This window comes from Homalodisca vitripennis, chromosome 2 (genome assembly GCF_021130785.1).
Source record: "Homalodisca vitripennis isolate AUS2020 chromosome 2, UT_GWSS_2.1, whole genome shotgun sequence".
In the NCBI taxonomy this organism is placed as follows: domain Eukaryota; kingdom Metazoa; phylum Arthropoda; class Insecta; order Hemiptera; family Cicadellidae; genus Homalodisca; species Homalodisca vitripennis.
The window spans coordinates 50,918,302-50,938,079 of NC_060208.1; positions in this window are offsets into that span (position 1 = coordinate 50,918,302).

Below are 19,778 nucleotides of genomic sequence, written 5' to 3' on the forward strand. Positions count from 1 at the left end.
TCAAGATTAAACACGTCCTTTCCCCTTAACCATCGAATACTTCATAATTATTTCACTGTTGTAAATGCATACCGTGTGTAGGATTTTCTTCCAGTTTCCATGAAATGGAGGACAGTTTATATGTTTGATATGTATCCTTTAGTGATCAAGATAGAGACTGAACCTCTTACAATTCATGTAACAAAGTTGTTTCAATAATTCTATTTCTCAAGGTTTATTCCCACCGAGTTTGAAGTTTAAAAAAATTTATTTAGATTTTCTTATAACTGCAGATTGATTTGAATCATTTCAAGTGTAGTCTTTAAATGTTTGGTCCATAATAGAGTGGTAGATTTTATATCCAGTAATTTAAATCTAAATCACAGTAAGAGTTTATAAAAAATTAATCAAATTCTGATGCTATTGCATAGTATTATAAAATTATTCCTGAAGTTATCAACAGTTTGCTACTTATACGATGCTGGTATTTTCGGTAATCACAGTTGCTGGTATTAGGGTCGTTGCAGATCAGTGGTTCCGATTATATCTGACAGATCGTTTTTCAGTGTATTCAGGTAGCCAATGAGACTGATGTAACATAGTCACATTTCCTTCCAACAACGAAAGGCGTACCCCAAGGGTCTATTCTTGGCCCCTTGTTCATTTTATATATCCATGGTCCTGCCTGCATCTGCAGTACAATGTGCAGATAACGTTTACGTTGACGGTTGTTGCCAATTCTATTAAATAATGTGTTAACGTTAAGTTTAAGAAATCAGTTTTCACACAACGGTCTTGATTTGAATACTGAGCATCCTGATATTTTGCTCATTTCCGTTCACAAACCCCTCCATCCGAAATTTTGTTATTTATCTGATGATTTTCCCGTCCTTGAAAAAACTGGTTTCGCTGCGACGTCTATCTGAAGTTTTAAATATTGACCTCATAAGCTGATTTACTATGTTAACTAGGTAAATTTAAATGGGATTATAATTATTGAGGAACTGTATCACTTTACTTCAATAAACCGAGTTGTTATGATGCAAAAGAGGACTGTTCACCTGATTTTGGGTTAAAGGGAGAGGGAGAGCTACAGGGAGATATATTTCCAAGAAAAGCTATTTAACTTGACAATCTCTCTTTATTTATTTCATACCAATGTATGCTATAATAAATATTGAATTTTTACAGCTATGATATAATTGTCCTACCGTCATAAATTAAGTGTTGTAGTTCCCTAACACCAATTACCAATTAAATAAGTTTGAAAACTAAATTATATATATATATATATATATATATATATATATATATATATATAGTATACTCGATATAATATATAGTTAATATATTATATCGTAATATAATATTATATCGTTAATATATTATATCGTTAATATATAGTATGCTTGATTTCATTATGTAAAGAACAGCTATTCAATCCACCAATCGATTGTAAATAATCTGTGTTTAAACCTTTTAAATGTACCGAATTTATAAATAATTCGAGAACAAAGCTCGTTTCTCCTTATTTAGTTATTACAATAAATATATTATATTTTCACAAGGTCAAGAGGCTTGCTGAGAGCTGTGAGAAGTGGCTCACGATGGAATAAATGAGAAGATTACCATATATTTTCTGAAATAATTTATGGTTATCTGACATATTTCAATCTTTGCCTACTGGCCCTGTTCTATTGCTCCAAGATTAATTTCATGTAAGAGATTTTATTTTAGTATTTTTTAATATTTAATACCCTCTAATTTTAACCTTTACTACAACTAATGTAAAGTAGCCAACCCAAATTGGCTCTCGGATTGTGGACTAATATACAAATTTAATCAAATTATATCTGGTTTTTAAAAGTTCGCCTTTTATTTTTAGATATGTTTTTATATAGTTTTTATTAAATAAAATAGTTAAGTATATCACAAACAATTTAAAAGGGATTTTCTAATCATAAAACTGATTAGTAATATAGTAACTGCCAAATAAAGTCAAATAAATATGCATTGGTATCAGAGTGGCAGAATATTATAGTTATAGCTGTGAACATCAGCAGTAACAGTAGCCCTAACAGACTTAAACTTATACGGGTAGTATGGATAAAAACACTAAATGTGCTGGGCTCTAGTTATTACTAAAGGACATCTGTAGATGGCTGTAATCTGGGTTTGTTGGTAGTAACAAGAGTAACAGACTTACAGTATAGCGTACACTAATTCATACAGTTAGATAGCACTTAATCCTCGCTAGTAGGAGGGTATCAGCAGATGATGGTTGTAACTGAGGCTCTAAAACAGTCGGTAATAGCCTACGGTTTATCTGGAACAGCACCTACCTAATGTGTAAAACAACTGTGATTCTCAACTAGTGTAAAAGTCATGATTTATCTGGAAAATTATTAGAGATCATTACTTAGGAACTGGCATCAGGGAAGTAGGAGATAAAGTGTGACATATATATTATTGCTAAAGTAATAGCCATGATGTCCTGATAGTTAAATGACCCTATACTAACATTGAATCACCTGTCTAATATATGTTACTATAATTTCCATTACCATAAACTATTGTAGGTACATCTCTGGTGCAATTACTAGTTAAATTTCTCCAAGCATTTCTAGTTTGTTTTTTGTATTAAAAAGTCATCATGATATTGGATCATTAAAATAATGACTGTAACCTACTTGTTTGTGACTCTAATGAGTAGAAATATTTGTAAAACTGTAGGAAATGAAACATATTATTGTCACTATGATCTGCTACCGTAGAGCTTATAACTAATTTACGAGCTTTCTTTGAGAAAGATGGTAAATTCCAATCCTTGAAGTTTAATAGTAAGTCTTTCACAGGAAAGTTTTAGTAGCAGAATTTAGTATCCTACACTGGCTGGGATGGTATTTGAAGAGAGAGCGAAGCTCTGAATTTTCAACTGAGTACACTGTTTCTTCATCTTTATCCAAGCAAATTTAGGAGAATAGGCTACACTCTACTACATAATATTTATTGTATGGATTTCAATTATAATTTTATCCTTAACATTGCAATCTTCATTAATTACAATCTAATACTAATATCAGCAGCAAAAATATTTGTTGAAGATTTTCTATGTTGATCTTATCATTCTTTGGTCTTCCCCATACCTGTATTATTCAGCATGCGCAGATCCTTATTATAGCTCCTACAGCAATCTATATCATATCTGTGTACTTAAATACGTTTAATTATTTATACATAATCTGTTGTTTAGATTGTAGAAATATGGTTTTAATTAAGAAGATGCATATTTGTTTATTTATTCTATTACCTGTTTTTTGCATTGCCTTTGGACAACCATCCTATTTCATACTAAATCATGGGTTCATCATATTTTGATTAATTTACATAAGCAATTAATTAATTGGATTTTATAGAATTAAATAAACAAAGAACGCAAATATTTATAAACCACAAAATTTTATATAGTGGGCTGAGAGTTTTCAGTACATCTAAAATTATTTTAATTGTCAAGTATATTTTTTTATTTTTGGCCATTAATCTCAAAATACATCCCTTCTAGTGTCCGGCTCAGTTATATCACGAGAATCGATTTCAAATCCATTTTGTAATAACATAATATATTGTAGATCAAACGGTGTATTGAGTTATCAGGAATGCAACCTATCAATATTCAGAAATTTCTATAAGCATCACGTATATCTAAACAAAAATAATTTATAAAACCATAGAAGCAGGTAAATTAAAATAATTATATTTTTAATTTTAACAATTTTAAAACAATTTTGCATGTTATCACGTAAAAGAAGTATCAAATTTTTGTGTTTTTTATCTCAGTTGAAATTAAATAATTAATATGAAAAAATAGTTAATAATTAATTCTCGTATATAACAGAATACAATATATATATGATTTTTACAGTAACACAACTTTTTTAGGAATAAAACCCTAAGGAAATAATACATGTGTATTAAATAATATTTGTTACTATCAACAATAAATAATGTTTAATTACGAGATACATAACTTTTTTAGCGGTATTTATGCTATTAATACACAACTCCCACATTTATTTTTATTTAAACATTACAATTTAGTGCCGGGATCATACCTCGATAAGGTGAAGGAATGTTAGAATATTGTAATTCGAAACACTGCACATATTATAAGATTGCAGTCTAGGAGTCGAAAGCCAATGTGCATTGTATAAACACAAGTTTGCTTTTCTTGATATTGACCGAGATATTTACCCTCAGAAACAAGTAAATCGTTAACGCACTAGTTTTGATGAAGTTTGATATAGGAGGTTATAAAAAAATTGTATTAAAACTTATTTAACAGGCGTGTAATTATAATTTTTCACAGATCATACTTTTTCCAGCTTGGCAAACTTAATACCAACCGTCAGACACGTTTACACATTAGCGTCAGCTAATCACATACAGACCCTGAAATTAGCATTTTCAGTATTTTTATCTTGTTGTCTAATCATCGGTTTGAAGGGTATCTATGAAACTGGAATAATAGAATGTGAAAAAGGATTGTTACTCAATCGATTTAGCTCTTGGGAAAACAAGGTTTCGTGTTTATATAATGTATATTGACTTACTGCTCCTAAACTATTAGATCGAACATGTTCATCCTTAAAAAAGGCTAACACCATTGTTTAAACATGAGAATTATGTTAAATAATTAATTTCTTGTAAAATGTATATCTCACATTTTAAGTTGTTAAGAAAGCGTTCTCCTAAGCGTTCTGCTATGCAAGGTTATTATTTGATATTTACTTTATGCAATATATAAACATTAATATAATCTAAATTTTGTTATTTGTATTGATATATCTGCTTTTGTGGAAAATATATGAAGCGAAAACCAAAACGGATGGTGTAGAACATACATCTGGCGACAAAACCAAAACTTGAGGAAAGCTTATGGAGGTTGAACAATGAATCCGTTCAGTTTCTCATATACATTGACTAGGACAACATAGGGCGCTAATAACCACAATGTATGGATGTTAATATCCGGTTACAAAACGTAACTGCTGGTATTTATCATCTGCTTGCTTGTATTGAATACAGAAACTCTAGACTTGCCTCCCACATTACAAGTATTATAATTTAAAATTTAACTATATACCCTGGAACGTAATAAATTCGATTCCTGCTTGTAAATAGTAATTGGGTGAAGTATATGTGTACAATATAATGAAATACAGTTTGCATATGTTATTTAAAATAATTTTATTCTTACGGTAATTTTATGTGCTTTAACCATTCTCACTTTTTTGTGTTGGGGCGTGTTCAATATATTTAACATGTATTTGCATTTAACATATATTTGCATGTGTAAAATGATAACGTAAATTTAGGGACTTTTCAAAATCAGTTTTGGGATTCGCAATGTTTGAAAATGCAATTTTTAAGGAATACCAGCTGAAGGACTGTAAACAAACAAGAAATATTATAGTAAATGCGTTCCACTTTTAAATAAATAGAGCAACCTGCACGAAAATTGTCCGATGGTGACTATAGTATATAATTACGAACCTCACTCTACACCCAACACCCCCAACAATACAGTTGCCGATTTTACGTGTATGGAGAATTACTGATTCGTATGATATAGAAATATGCAGCAATAAACAAACATCATCTGATATTATATAATCATGCCACGTCTGTCATAACTGATACAGCTGGTGGTCGGCAGCTATATGACAATACTACCTTAAATGTAATCAAACTATTACAGTAGAGTCCCGTTAATCCGACCTAATTGGGACCGAGCCCTATTCGGATTATGTGATTGTTTGGATTAGCTAGAATTACAAAAAAATACGGTTTTAAACTTGAGAATGGGTCTATTTTGTCATAGAATTATCAACATTGTTTATTAAAACATGTTTTCTGACTGTTGCATTGTATTTCTTGACAAATAAACGTGTTTGCGAATACTAAGCACATTTACCGTATTTACTGTGACAGTTCTATCGTTAAGCAATGTGAGCGTACTGGATATTGTACGGGTCCACGCGTTCAATAGTTATACGAAACTATGCGTCATCCAATAGACTCTCTTTAATGCGACAAAAGACAATAACTGAATTTATGTCTTTTAACAATTAATATTGTACTCAATAATAATATCAGTACTGTATGTCCAATTTTTGTTCGATTTCACTTCTTAATACAGTAATTTAACTCATATTTAACCTAAAAGTTTCAATTTGGTACTGTATTTAACTTCATTATTTATGTACTGTACCGTACACAATTTGTCTTAATAAAATACTGTATGTCTATTTAATTAAAGCTTTCTTTGTTTATGTACGAAATGATGCAACCATTTTCATTTTTTATGAAATTAGTTCCTATAACTGTTCATTATCGTTATAAATAATTCCTCCTGGACCCGTTCGAATTAACCGACGTTCGGATTACACGTGTTCGGATTAGCGGGACTCCACTGTATTTCTTGACTTCTCGCATAGCACATCGATTTATTCCAACAGGAATCCAACATAACAATAATAAATATGAAAAAGTGTATGATTTATCTTCTTAATAATTTTGTTTATTGGGAATGATTTCTTTTCTGAATGTGAAACGAAAAAATACTTTTTATAAGAAATTTAAACACGGGCATTATTATTCTAACTACTAAAGTTTAATTCTGTAAATGCTTGGCACAAAAATTAAAAACATTCTTGTACTATATTCGTACCATTAATTTTTTAGCATAATGTAATAGAATACCTAATTCCAAAAATTTTCGTAGCAGATGGATATATTTAGCTATGTTTTAAATTATGCTGTAGGCATTGAAGGAGAGAATTTATTTAAAATACACAAGATATTTTTGTTATCTCAGGTTATCCAATTGTCGTGATAGTACAATAAAATTAAGTGTTGGTCAACAAATTGGGTGGTACTCATTAAAATAAATAATATTTAAATAGTATAAAAATAATAAATATTAATATAATATTTTTTGCTTTTAAATGATTTATAACAAAATTTCAATAGAAATGAAATACGGTTATTTGATATTAGGGCAAGAAACTGAAGAATCTAGTAATTGCAGTTATTCTTGTACAACTCTTGCTCTGTTTACAGAAAAGACAGGATATTTAGGTTGATTAAAGATCAATTTTATCCGAAATTTCGAAATTTTCTATTAGTGATTTGCTACTCTTGGACATTATTGTGTTAACCACATGTAAGTGACATATCGTTTTTTGTTGTATCCTGTGTATATTACACTGACAGGTATAAAATAGCTAGAAATGAACCCTCTCTGATAAATAGTTACTTCTTTATCCTACACATGTTCAGTATGTTTTGCGACACTTATTTAATGCTTGTAATTATCTAAAATATGGTACTATACCTTGTCAAACAGTTCCTAAATGTTGTACAGGTCCAATACACATTTCGGAACTACTGTTCTGTCCTCAGATGGTTAAAAAAGCTCCACCACATGGGTTCTTTAAAGTTAAAAATACTAAAACAACACACACACACACACACACACACACACACACAATAAATATATAACATCCACACATCATATCATGAAAGGTAGGTCTACCGCGTACTCACGATCACGGCTGGGGCAGATAGTAGACAGGTTGAAGCATGCAGCTGCTACGTCAATACACTTACTGATGCGTTCTTGTCCTTTGGTTTATCAGCTGTTGATAAGAAATAATTTCCAAGAATAGAGTGAAAAATACAACGCAAACTAACCTGAAGTTTCTTGTTAAAATAATATAGTTTGAGCCTTGAGACATGAAAATAATAAAAATTGACAACAAAATAAACAGACTTTAAAATTCTTCTTTACATATAAAACACTAAGTAAAGAATTTACTCAAAAGGTAAATTTGAGTTAATAATAACTCTTAACTGTTAGTAATAACATTATTATAATAAAAAGAGTATTTGGAGAAGAGAACACTGCAATTCCCACAAAGAGTCTAAGCAATGGACGTGATTAAGAGCTCGAGTTGAGAAACTAACTCAACTCGCACAAAGAAAAACAGTTCGGGAAGTTCTGTAGTTCTTGAAAACTTGCCGAATTGTGGATCATTGTTTTGAAAAACAATATGTTGCCAAGTGCAGTTGAAAAAGTCACTTAAAGCATACTTTGAAGAATAATGTGGGGTTTATTTAATATTATTTATAACAAAATAATTACACATAATATTACACATGCAAATAAATGAACATTTTAATCTAAAATAATAATGTGAAAATCACCATAGGATTGGTCACATTTTTATGATACGTATATTTGTGTGTCTAGAGAGACTTATTATCGCAATAAGTGGAAACGCTGTTTTTTGGATGGTGACAAGAAATGTGCCCGCCATAACAGTCAGAGAGTTTATTCACCGCATGCGTTTCAATACATAAACTAATCTAATCCAACTTATACATCCATGAAAAATCTTTTGAATACAATTTCAATAAATCATAACTAAAATAGGAACGGATTTGTATTACTTTTTACTTTGCAGAATTATCGTAACAGTGTGTTAAAACTATTAACGTAAAGATAAAAAATGTTTAGTCGTTTTCTAAAACAGTGTGTCTAAACAAGAATAAAATAAAAAATTAGATTTTCAGAATAAAAATAAACGGTTCGTTCAATTTGAAACTTGTTTATGCTCAGTCAAACATATTACAATATTATATACCATATACGTGTTTATGTAACCCACATCGTTTTTATTAAACCCTCTCATCAATTAATATCTCCGAATAATATAGATAAAATATTATAGTTGGCATACCATTTATATTTTTATAAGAATTCCTAAACCTTGGGCTGTTTTATGCATGTGTTAATTTCGTTTTCGTGTTTGTATATACTGTATATATATACATATATTAGTACTTTGTTGAAGTAATAAATTTTTAATTTAGCGTTTAGCGAATATGTGTTTCTTTTAATTAAGATTTTGTGCAAAGTTTTAAGAATATAGACTCAAAACACAGCAGAACCACACTTGTGAAACGTTATTATTTTATTCGCATTAATTTATCGTTTTCCTACGATAAAGACCATTACAATTTGGTGTCGGAGTTCTATTAAATTGAACTTTAAATGCAGATTGGTTAATATAATTACTGCATATTGGTTTGTTGCAATGTCAGCTGTACTTCAAGGAGTTATGCGTAAAGTTTGGAGAGTTACATATTCTATATCTATAACAACTCCACATGACCGAGGTGCACGTACTTATTATTGCAGAGATTTTGAAAAAAAAAAATATGATGACTTGTGATAACAATCAAATTATAAAAACCAGCAAACACTAAGATATAATTGTCTGTAATTGTTTGAATGTTGGATTAGAAACAGACGATTCTATTAGTGTATCTAAACTATGGAATAAATGTAACTTAAATTATAATTTTTAAACAGCGAAATGTTATTTTTAAGAATATTTTACTAAAGCGCTTCATACTAATAACATAATTAGAATGCATGGATCTTTGAAACAAGTAATGGTTTTGAAATGGTTCCACAACCGATTTCATGTAGCTGTAAACTCACGTAACTCAAGAAACTGACCTTGAGACGACACTTTGTGTGTTTGATACTGTTATAAAATACATTGTAATTGTATTACCAAATTTATAAGATAAGATCTATAAAACCTACTCTCACAACCTATTCTTGACATCAAAGAACCTATGGCTCGGGTTAGAGAAATTCTTTTTATAACTATTATTTATTTTACAATGGTATCAACTTTTAGTAGTTTTAACTTGCAATTTACTAATTCTAGTTTAAATAATAACATTTGTTATAATTTTTTTGTATTACATTTTGGGCGTATAATACCAACACAAGGAACTTCTTTGTGAAACGGAACTGGTAGGTTTCAATTTATTCATAAATAAAAATGATATATAAATGCAAATGCAAATAAAATTTCTATAAATAACATTTACATATAAACACAACACAAATTTATTATAATGAGGTTATCTCAACTACTGTAAACTTTGAAATATATTAAGCATGGTTTAAATAATTAAGAAAGGTTTTTATAATTGGATAATTTGCTTTATTTAATTATATATTGTTTAAAACCTGTGTTCTTCAAGTGTCTCCTCAGTAGGTACATATATAAAAACTTGTAATTATATCTTGTAACAAAATATTAATTTAATTAAAAAAACTAACACGTTTTAATTAGTATTCTTAATTTGTATTGAATAAATGAATACCGCGCTTTTTATGTTTTACTGGAAGATAAAAACTGATCTGAAACATTATATAATATTATAATCTATTTAAAGATGAGACCTAAAGAACTTCTTCATATATCTGATTGAACTGTACGCTGTCATAAAGAAAAACTAGAAAATATCAATTGCTAAAGAATCATGTTTAAAACTAAATCAAGAATACAGAACCAAACATAATGTCTCACCGTAAGTGACCGATTTGTCTTTGTCACTGTCGGTTCTTCTTGTCAGCTGCAAGCCACGTAATTGTCTACCAACTGTAACACAGAGTAATATTACTATAAGACACTTTTTAATTTTTTCTGGAGTGAGCAATTTCACATAATATCTGGAATCCCGTAGCTGTTAAAATGCTTACATGAATAATCGATATGCAATAATGTGTTTTATTATCCCTTTAACTTTTAACTACCATATAAATACAAACTAGGCGTATGTTAAATTTAGTTGGCTGGAGGACTGTTTGGATCTTATAATTGAAATATTCATTCCGGCTCAGACGAAAGAAAAGTAGATTTCACACGTATCTGTCGACTCTAAATCTCTCACTGAAAACCCATTGTTAGTTTAATGTTTAATTTACACACTATTGATAAGTTAATAGCTTACAATGTCGACATCTCAAAATAAGCGTACAATTTTGAAACGTTTAGAAAATATATAATCATGAAACGTTAAAAAACTAATATTGTTTGTAAAACGTGGACTTGATTTATTTAATATTAATTTTAAATAATTTTGTATGTAAGCATATTCCCTTATAACGGTTCAATTGAATGTTACTATAACTAAAGGTATTTCATTTTAAGAGTTAACGAAAAATAATTAAGAGTAAATGTTGCTGAAGACTGCTTGTGAGTTTTTAAAAAAGTGAAAATTTTGATTACTGTTATGAAACACCAAAGATAAAAGTTTTAACCGAATGCAAATAACAGCCATTTTGAAACGACTCATTGGTTATACAAGCTAACAAACTTAACCAATCCGTAATAAATACAGTATCTGAACCAAATTTAGTCTGATTTAACTAAGAATTATAGTAGTTATCGTGTTCACAGTTATTTCCGTAATGTTCTATACCACTTAAAATGCTGTACGCCAACTTCCGGAATATGTGTCTTGATATAAAAAATACGTCGGAGCTAACTAATTGTAAAATACCTGATAATTACAAAAACAACTGTTTTGGAATTATAATGGATAGTTACTTATCTATAACTATTCTTTTCTACAAACTTAGCTCCCATCAAAAACCATTTCAGGAGATATAAACAAAATTACAAAGGTGAAAGCTGTTTATAATTGCCAAGAACATTTTAAAACTGTTTTTTTGTCTATATAGGCTACATATATTGCCTCGATATCAAGTTTAGTCTGAATCTATCTAGATCTACAGTTGGTATCGTGGTCTCAATTATTTACGTAATGTTATGTACTAATTCTGACTTAGACCACCTGTTAACAGGAAATCTGACGAGATATGAAAAATACATTAGCACAAACATTATTATAATTGTGTTATATATAACAGTGTAGTATGTAACAAACACAAACATTATTACACATTACACACACACAAATTACTATAATTGTGTTGTATGGGTATAGTGTGCATGGTGTGTGTGTGTGTGTGTGTGTGTGTGTGTGTGTGTGTGTGTGTGTGTGTGTGTTATATTTATAGTATATATTATGCTATAAAGGACTGGTAAATTCTAAAAAAACCTTTTTAGTAATGAGCTACAATGCGTAATAACTTATATAAAACCATTCCAAATTTCGAATTGCCACCATGTTGAAACCTTATACAAGTTGACTGCCCAGCTAAAATGTATTTTATTTGTTATTTCAACTAGGCATAAATAAATGATAGGTTACAACTTATTTATCTTTAGGTTGAAGAAATGGAACATTTCATAAGGTTACATTTTTAATTCCACATTGCAATTTAAATTTATATTATTGGAAATTACCGTTAGGTACTTGTATAAATAAACAACATATTCATAATCTTGGTAAATGACTATAAAATTTCAAAATTAAAATTCATAAAGCGTTAATATACTACGTAAAAACGAAAAACTACATCACTATTTATGGTATAATGTGTAAATAACTACTCTTATGTGATATAACTTATTATTAGATTAGATTAGATTTATAGATGGTATACAGGATTTCTAGTTCCCAACGAGCAAAACTAAGCTTATTTATTATTGAGTTGAATGTTCATCCTACAAAAGGAATATAGCCTGTTAGAACTTACACAAGGAAATCGAATTAAATATGAACATCAACAGTGGTTTACCACTTTAACACATTGGTATTTACACATTTTAATGTGTAAATGACATGATGATCTTATATTTCTATACGGCCAGTAATGAATAACATATTTTTCAGTTCTACTAAATTGATATACACTAGAGACAAGACAAAGTGGATATATGGATGATATTTCTAAATATAAATTAAGGAACCTTATGTTTAATAACAACAATAATTATGATAATAACAATTATAGTTCGTCTACAGCCTAATGTTGTTTTCCCAGGATGGTTCACTTTCTACTGTTTATAGCCATAGTTGAAACCACACTGGGTACAGCAATAACCAATATCACTATCATCTGGGCGATCCTATGGATCCCCATGAGCGGCACTTCACTAACCGGAAATGTTGGGGAGCAATGTTAGATTGATATGTTTAGTTTACTGCAGGAGATGTGGCTCTTAAGTGTTAAGGGGTGTTGCTAGCCTAGACATAAGGGTGTACAATTAGTAAAATATCCTCTAAATTCATGGAAAACTTATGTTTAATATGCTACAGGGGCTAATTTGAGTATCATAACAAGGGAATAAATTAATAATATCTTATAATCTTACAAAACACACATTCAAAAATTACCCAAAGTCCAAGCCTCCTTGAACACTTTAATATTTTTGAAAAATAAACTCTTCTGTTATTATTTCTTAATAACAAAGAATACTAAGAGTTATGGCTTTGAATGTGCACAGAATTGTTGATGAAATTATTATTATATCATGTAAGGAATAGAATAACAATTTTCAAACTATATATTATTTTTTGTACGTAGTATTGTACTATATTATTATGCAATTATATGAAAAATTCTAAACAATAATATCTATTTGCAAAATTGCAAAGATAACAAATGTGATAAATATTACTTCATAGTAATATCACACAAGTTTGGTAAACTTTTATTGCCTTTACTGGTTTCCGAGTCAGTATTTATATTTACAACTTCTAAAATGGTTTTAAAATAAATAGATCAAAGATACTTTTTTCTAATCTTGGATTCAATTTCAACGACATTGGAATGCAGCGAAGCAAGTGGAGAACGATTTGTCTCTTGGGGAATTTTAATGTTGCCCGATGTAACATTCCAGAGTGTCTTCCAATATTTTATACGTACCAATCTCCTTGGCTCCATCGTTCTATTTCACCCTTGACTGAACCATACCGTACCACCAACTTTTATAGTATTCATTCCTTAAATGAAAAATATAACAGTGAAAATACTTAACGACACCACAAATATAAAGCCGTAGAGTTTACTAGTTAAAGTTTAAAAAATTTCAAATACAGGATATTAATTCCTTTTTATACTTTATTTTTCAATAAATGTGTATGTATTAAAGATTTATTCCTACTAGTAAGTAATTATAGTATACGGAGCAAAGCGGAACCGTACTCAAGATTCGGATTATTTTAATCGCTTATTTTTATGTAATTAAAATTATTTAAAAGAGTCATCCTCGTTCGAGAAAACGATTGGTTAGATGAAAAAAGCAAATTGTCATGATAGATCAAACTAACTCGATGGAAAATTCACTTTTCTCCCCGTTGGAAAAGTGAGTCCCCAATACGTTACTCATTATAAATTATTGTATCAGTATATGAAAAAAAACTTTCTTATCACATAAATGATTGTTTCTATATTGCTGTGTCCAATAGATTTAATTCCTTTTTGCGCATTCTACTAAATTTTAAAGTATTGTACGTGTTTCTCTATTCGTTGTATCTATCTCAGAGCCAGACCATCTTAACTTCAAAATAGTAAAATTTTAATAGATCACTGAGAATCTGTATAGCACATTGCCTAGAGTATATTATTAAATAACGATAATAGATGAATATAAATCCAGTAAGCAGATGTTTTATAAAATAACATTAGCAAGTGAACGGGCATTAATATTAAAACTTACAGAACATATAATTAAAAATTTAACATAACTACAGAACTACAAATTGCTTTTACAAATTAATATCGAGAAGAAAATATTATTGCCAAGTCAGTGGAAGAAAATATAAAACAAAAAACTAGATTATATTCGATTAAAAAATTAGACGACAAGGGCAGAGGTCAGAAGAGAAGGAAATAGACAAACAACAATCAAAGTAACGATCAACGATCAGAAGGCTGAGTGATAAAGTGCGATTTCGGACACACGAATCACCAAACCGGAGCGGCAGGAAAAGTTTGTCTCTTAAGGACTTAGTAAGGCAATGTCAATTTTTATAATTCAAGATTGATATCACTAATTTATGTTCGCACATTTATTGATTAAAACTATAGAACATTTTAACCATCTAGAGTAGTTAGCCCATGCATTCTATTAGAAAGTAGAAGTACTGAATAAAAATTCTAAAATAATCAATTGAAATATCTCATCGAAACCTAAAAGTAATAATAATTTGAAGTAAAAATAATAAAACAAGTTAGGTATGAACCGAAATTTCAACCCAATGCCTGAAAAAGTAATAGAACATAAACTCTGTCTTATCACTTCTATATATAATATTTTATATCCAGTTTTTCTTTTCAGTTAATCTTAACACATACAGATCCGAAGAATGTAGTTACACAATTTATTATTCTCAATTTTAATAAAGTCTCTACTTATGTAAATGAATTACTAATACTCAATATAGGTCAGGTTTGCTGAGAGTTACATGATTTTTAAAAGTCTTTATCTTCACATAACGTAGCTGTCAGAAGGGTTGATTTAACGTGAATATTGAATTTAGCTCCAATTCACCATCCTCTTAGTGCGGCGTGGCGTCTGGAATCTGACGCTGTCACAGGCTTGACTGGTGGATACTGGAGTCATGTTCGTGTGAGATAATAAAAAAAAAACTATTATACGATATTTTAAAATGTTTTTGTCTGCGATGTAGAAACGATGTAAAGAGTTAAAAGCTCAGTGTCAGGTAGAGGTAAAAAATGTACATTGATTATAAAAAATTGGCTTCGTAAGCATCATATATTTGTATTGCAATAATTAATAGACACTATAGAACAACCATGGGTTTTTATATGCTAGAGAACGTTCCTAAAATTAGTTGTTTCAAATACAAGAGGTGCAGGTCTGATAGACCGACATATTATATAGAACATATTATATTGTAGTTTGTCCTATAAGCACTGAATATGAATTAACCAATAACTTTTGGTAACATGGTAACAAGGTGCATTTTGGTACCAGGAATTCTTATGGATGCGTCTAAATACCATGTGGCATCTATGATATGTATTTAAGAAGCTACTTTGAAGAAGCGTTTGATCTTAGTGGGAGCAGTTTGCCATTTATGCTTGCTGACAGTAAATAATTGTAAGATTTCCCCATGGTTAGTGTATTCATACATAAAACAAATCCTACGTGGAAATATAAATTTCAACGTCGGGAAGTGTAAACAATTTGGATTTCAGTTCATAAGAACTACGATGGTACGAGATTGTGGTAACTAAAACTCGAACACAGTACATTTAACTGCAGTTAAGGTATTTTTTTGTAATATATAAATTTTCGTCTTCATTATGTTTTTGCAGATTTCTTACCAAGAGAATTAGGTAGGTAAATATACAGAAAGATACAGCATGAAATTCCTTATTAGTGGTTGACATTAAAGTAATCAAGCTTACTTAAATAAAGGATGAATTTCAAAGGTTGTAACTTTAGGGTGAAACAACTCCACTGAAATAACGTATTTCTTCAGACGTGTAACTGAAAACTAAACTTCATAAGGTGGTCTCATTGTTCGTTAATCCAGTTATTAGTCAACTTCAACCACAGCTCTAAAGTTATGCTATTGCTTCTGTTATCTTTGTGAACTTAGATCGATTACAACTATTAATCTATTTACGTAAATCTGATTTAGTATTTAATTAAGCCTGATTGTAAAGTTCATTGAAAAGTGAAAAGGTTTTGAGATCTTTGCCAACATAAAAATGGCAGACATTAGAAACTTACATGATTTTTTGACAAAGGATGACGACAGGCATTTGTAAGAACAGTAATTTTGACAGCTAAGTTCGTGTAATTGACTGTTTGTTAGTAGGCGTTTTGCATGCTTACAGAAGCTATTAAGGCGAATTAAAGCATGTAAAAGTGTAACGGATATACATCAGGAGGGTGAAAGGCTCCATCCTTATTATGGGACGAATAAGTTTAATACCTTCACTAAACAAATTTCATTTATAAAATTAAAAAATAATATGGAAGGTATACGTAACTTCCAAAATTTTTAGTGTACTTTCCAAATAACAAGGGAAGAAAATGTAGGTTTTTATCGTGAGTTATGATGCAAGCAAAATATATTTGATAATTGTAGTATGTATTTACTTTTTGTTTAAAGAATTATGTAAACCAATTTATTGTAAAAAACAATTGCACGTTGGCGTTAAACCACTCAAGAACGTGTGCATGTACAGTGAGTCTGAACGAGAGAAATGTGTATTTAATATTTCTGACTTTTCATTCAGGCCCCAACTAAACATTTCCGATACGTTTTCATTGTTACTTGTATATTGCTATTTTCTCACCAAATATTTTCCACTTCCTATAATTACGGGGTTGCATGAAATGAAAAAGTCTCGATTGCTAAATGAATAGATGATAAAAAATATCAGCTTATTGCTTCCCTTTAACATCCTAACCACAAAAAAAACCCAAACATAAATTTGAAAGCGCAGCTTACTTCGATATTTCTATGTCGTTTATTAAAACCATTTTAATAAAATACTGAAGATTATCATTTAGTTTAAACATGTTTTTAGCTTATCAGGACTCTTTAATCCTTACTCACAAAATTTTACACTGAACATTTACAAAAATAATTTTTAATTACTGTTTCTTTTATATTTAACTAATAAATCTAATCTTCGTAATTTAAAAATATTGGTAAAGGTATAACGAACTCGTAGAAAGTTCAAATCAAGAAAAATGTATACCTATAATATTTTCTTTCTTCTTCTATATGTATACTAAATTATTTCCAAACTCAAATTTTCACAAACATAAAATCTTCCAAACTTAATTCTCCCACATGTCTCTCAAGAAGTGCATTAGATTGATTGAATTTCAGCAGACCCCTTTCCATTTGAATGAGACTTATTCCGCTTTCATCCCATAGCTTGAGATTGAATAGTTGGCCAATTTAAATTTCTATTGGAGAAGGCATGATTGAAATTCTCACCGTATATTCCATTCACACGTAAGTACGAAAATAATTTAATAATCTATTAAACTAGTGAAGTGACATGAAATACAGTACATTTATTTATGTTATAAGCTATCATACTATCAGTTAAGACACCGTATTGCTGATTATGAACGATAAAGTGTAACGGTGTATAATAGGTTACAGCCTTAAAACTAGATAACATTATATCTCTTGAGCTGATATTTGATGGTAACCAACAATAATAGATTTACGTTGAATCTGAGCCATGGAGGTTTCGGTTCCGCTTGTATTGACAGGCTAAACAAATACCAGGTTTAAAATAGCATGTTTAATTCTACCAAAGAGACTTACATCCCCTTTATAGTGCATCATACCATTTAAGAGGAAACTCAGTTGGTATAACCCAAGAAACTTCTAGACTTATGTACCATATGCTAAGAGCTTCTAAAAGCCAGAAATACATTGAGAAATGTTATACTTACCTGTAGACGCTTTTACACAAACAAGTATCTTACACAGCCTGACTGTTCTTAAAGGCTAGAATCACATTCGTTCTTGCGACCAATATATAGACACTTCCAAACCTCAAAGTTTGCATAAACTGAATTGCCATAGATGTGGAGCTAGAAAGCCAAAATGTGATTAAGTGAGGAAGATCATTTAAGGGTTAGGTACCGACTTATATTTGGAGTCAAATATCAAAACTAGGACATACAATTAATGACCAACACATGGGAGATTCTTTATCTGTCGTGAATATATTAATATACAAATGTAGTTTATTTAAAATGCGTCATAACTTATTTATTTTTTATTGTAAAATATTTTGACTGTGGAACCCTTTTAGTATTCGTTTTAGTACTTAAATATTGAATAAGCCAAACGGAAATTTTGGTAGGAACAATTAACACACAGTCTAAGTGCGGTTTAATGTTTAATTTTATGGAATTTATAATGTATACACATATGTAGTACTTCGTTTAAGTAACCTGTTGATGAATTCATTGAATTCGAAATGTGAATTTTACAAAATAAAATCTTTCTAAAAGTGTTAAAAAAGTGCATTATTGTGTATTTGTATTTACTTATTATATATCGAGAGACTTTTAACATACATCTCTTTTATTAAAAAAAGTTTCCATTTATGATTGAAATCGCTCAGAGTACACTACTTGCTGATTTAGTTTTAATTTTGTTGTACAATTTAATTACTTAAGGGATCATATTTGGCTAACTTCAACGAAAAGTGTTTTGTATGTTTAAATATGTATTAACTGCATGATGTTAAAGTTTTATGCAGCATAAATTCTCATCTCAAAATATGTACTCATTAAATTATTTAACTAGCGCGTATTACTGAACCATTTATATATTGTTCTTTCTCATTATTATTTACTTTTGTTAATACCGTAATGCATGTAATACTATACAACAATACAATCGTTCATGTAATAGCGTTAGTATTGCAGCCTTGTGTTATTCACATGTACAAACATACATTGAATTTACAAATCACGTTATTGTACGCCACAAATGTACCTTTATAAGTATAAGTTGAATCCGAATTAATTTAATATTCATATTTAGTGTTGGAATTATCCTAATCTTAAACAGTGCAGTTTCTAATTAAGCTAAATAGTCAGTTACTACTTTGGTACAGACAAATAATGCATAATATTTCAGTTTTATGACGATATAAATAACAGTAGTTCGCTAACAACATCCTCCAAGTATACAACACTAAGCAAACTTGCTATGCCTAAGTCTGCGAGTTGTTCTTTTCAATAATAGATTTTTTAAAGAAATTTTCATTATTTACATCTATAAGGTATATTATATTGTTCTGTATTAAAAGGTAAATGGATAAGGAAGATTTTTACGAAAGATGTGTATTGACAGTAAATTTCTAGGTAATTTCTTTAAACACTTTAATACCAAGTTTTTTTCGCTATGAAATGTGTTAACGGATTAATAAAGGTTTTTTGATTACAGTACCAAACTTCAAATACATGAATCGAGTTTAAAATGTAGTTTAACTA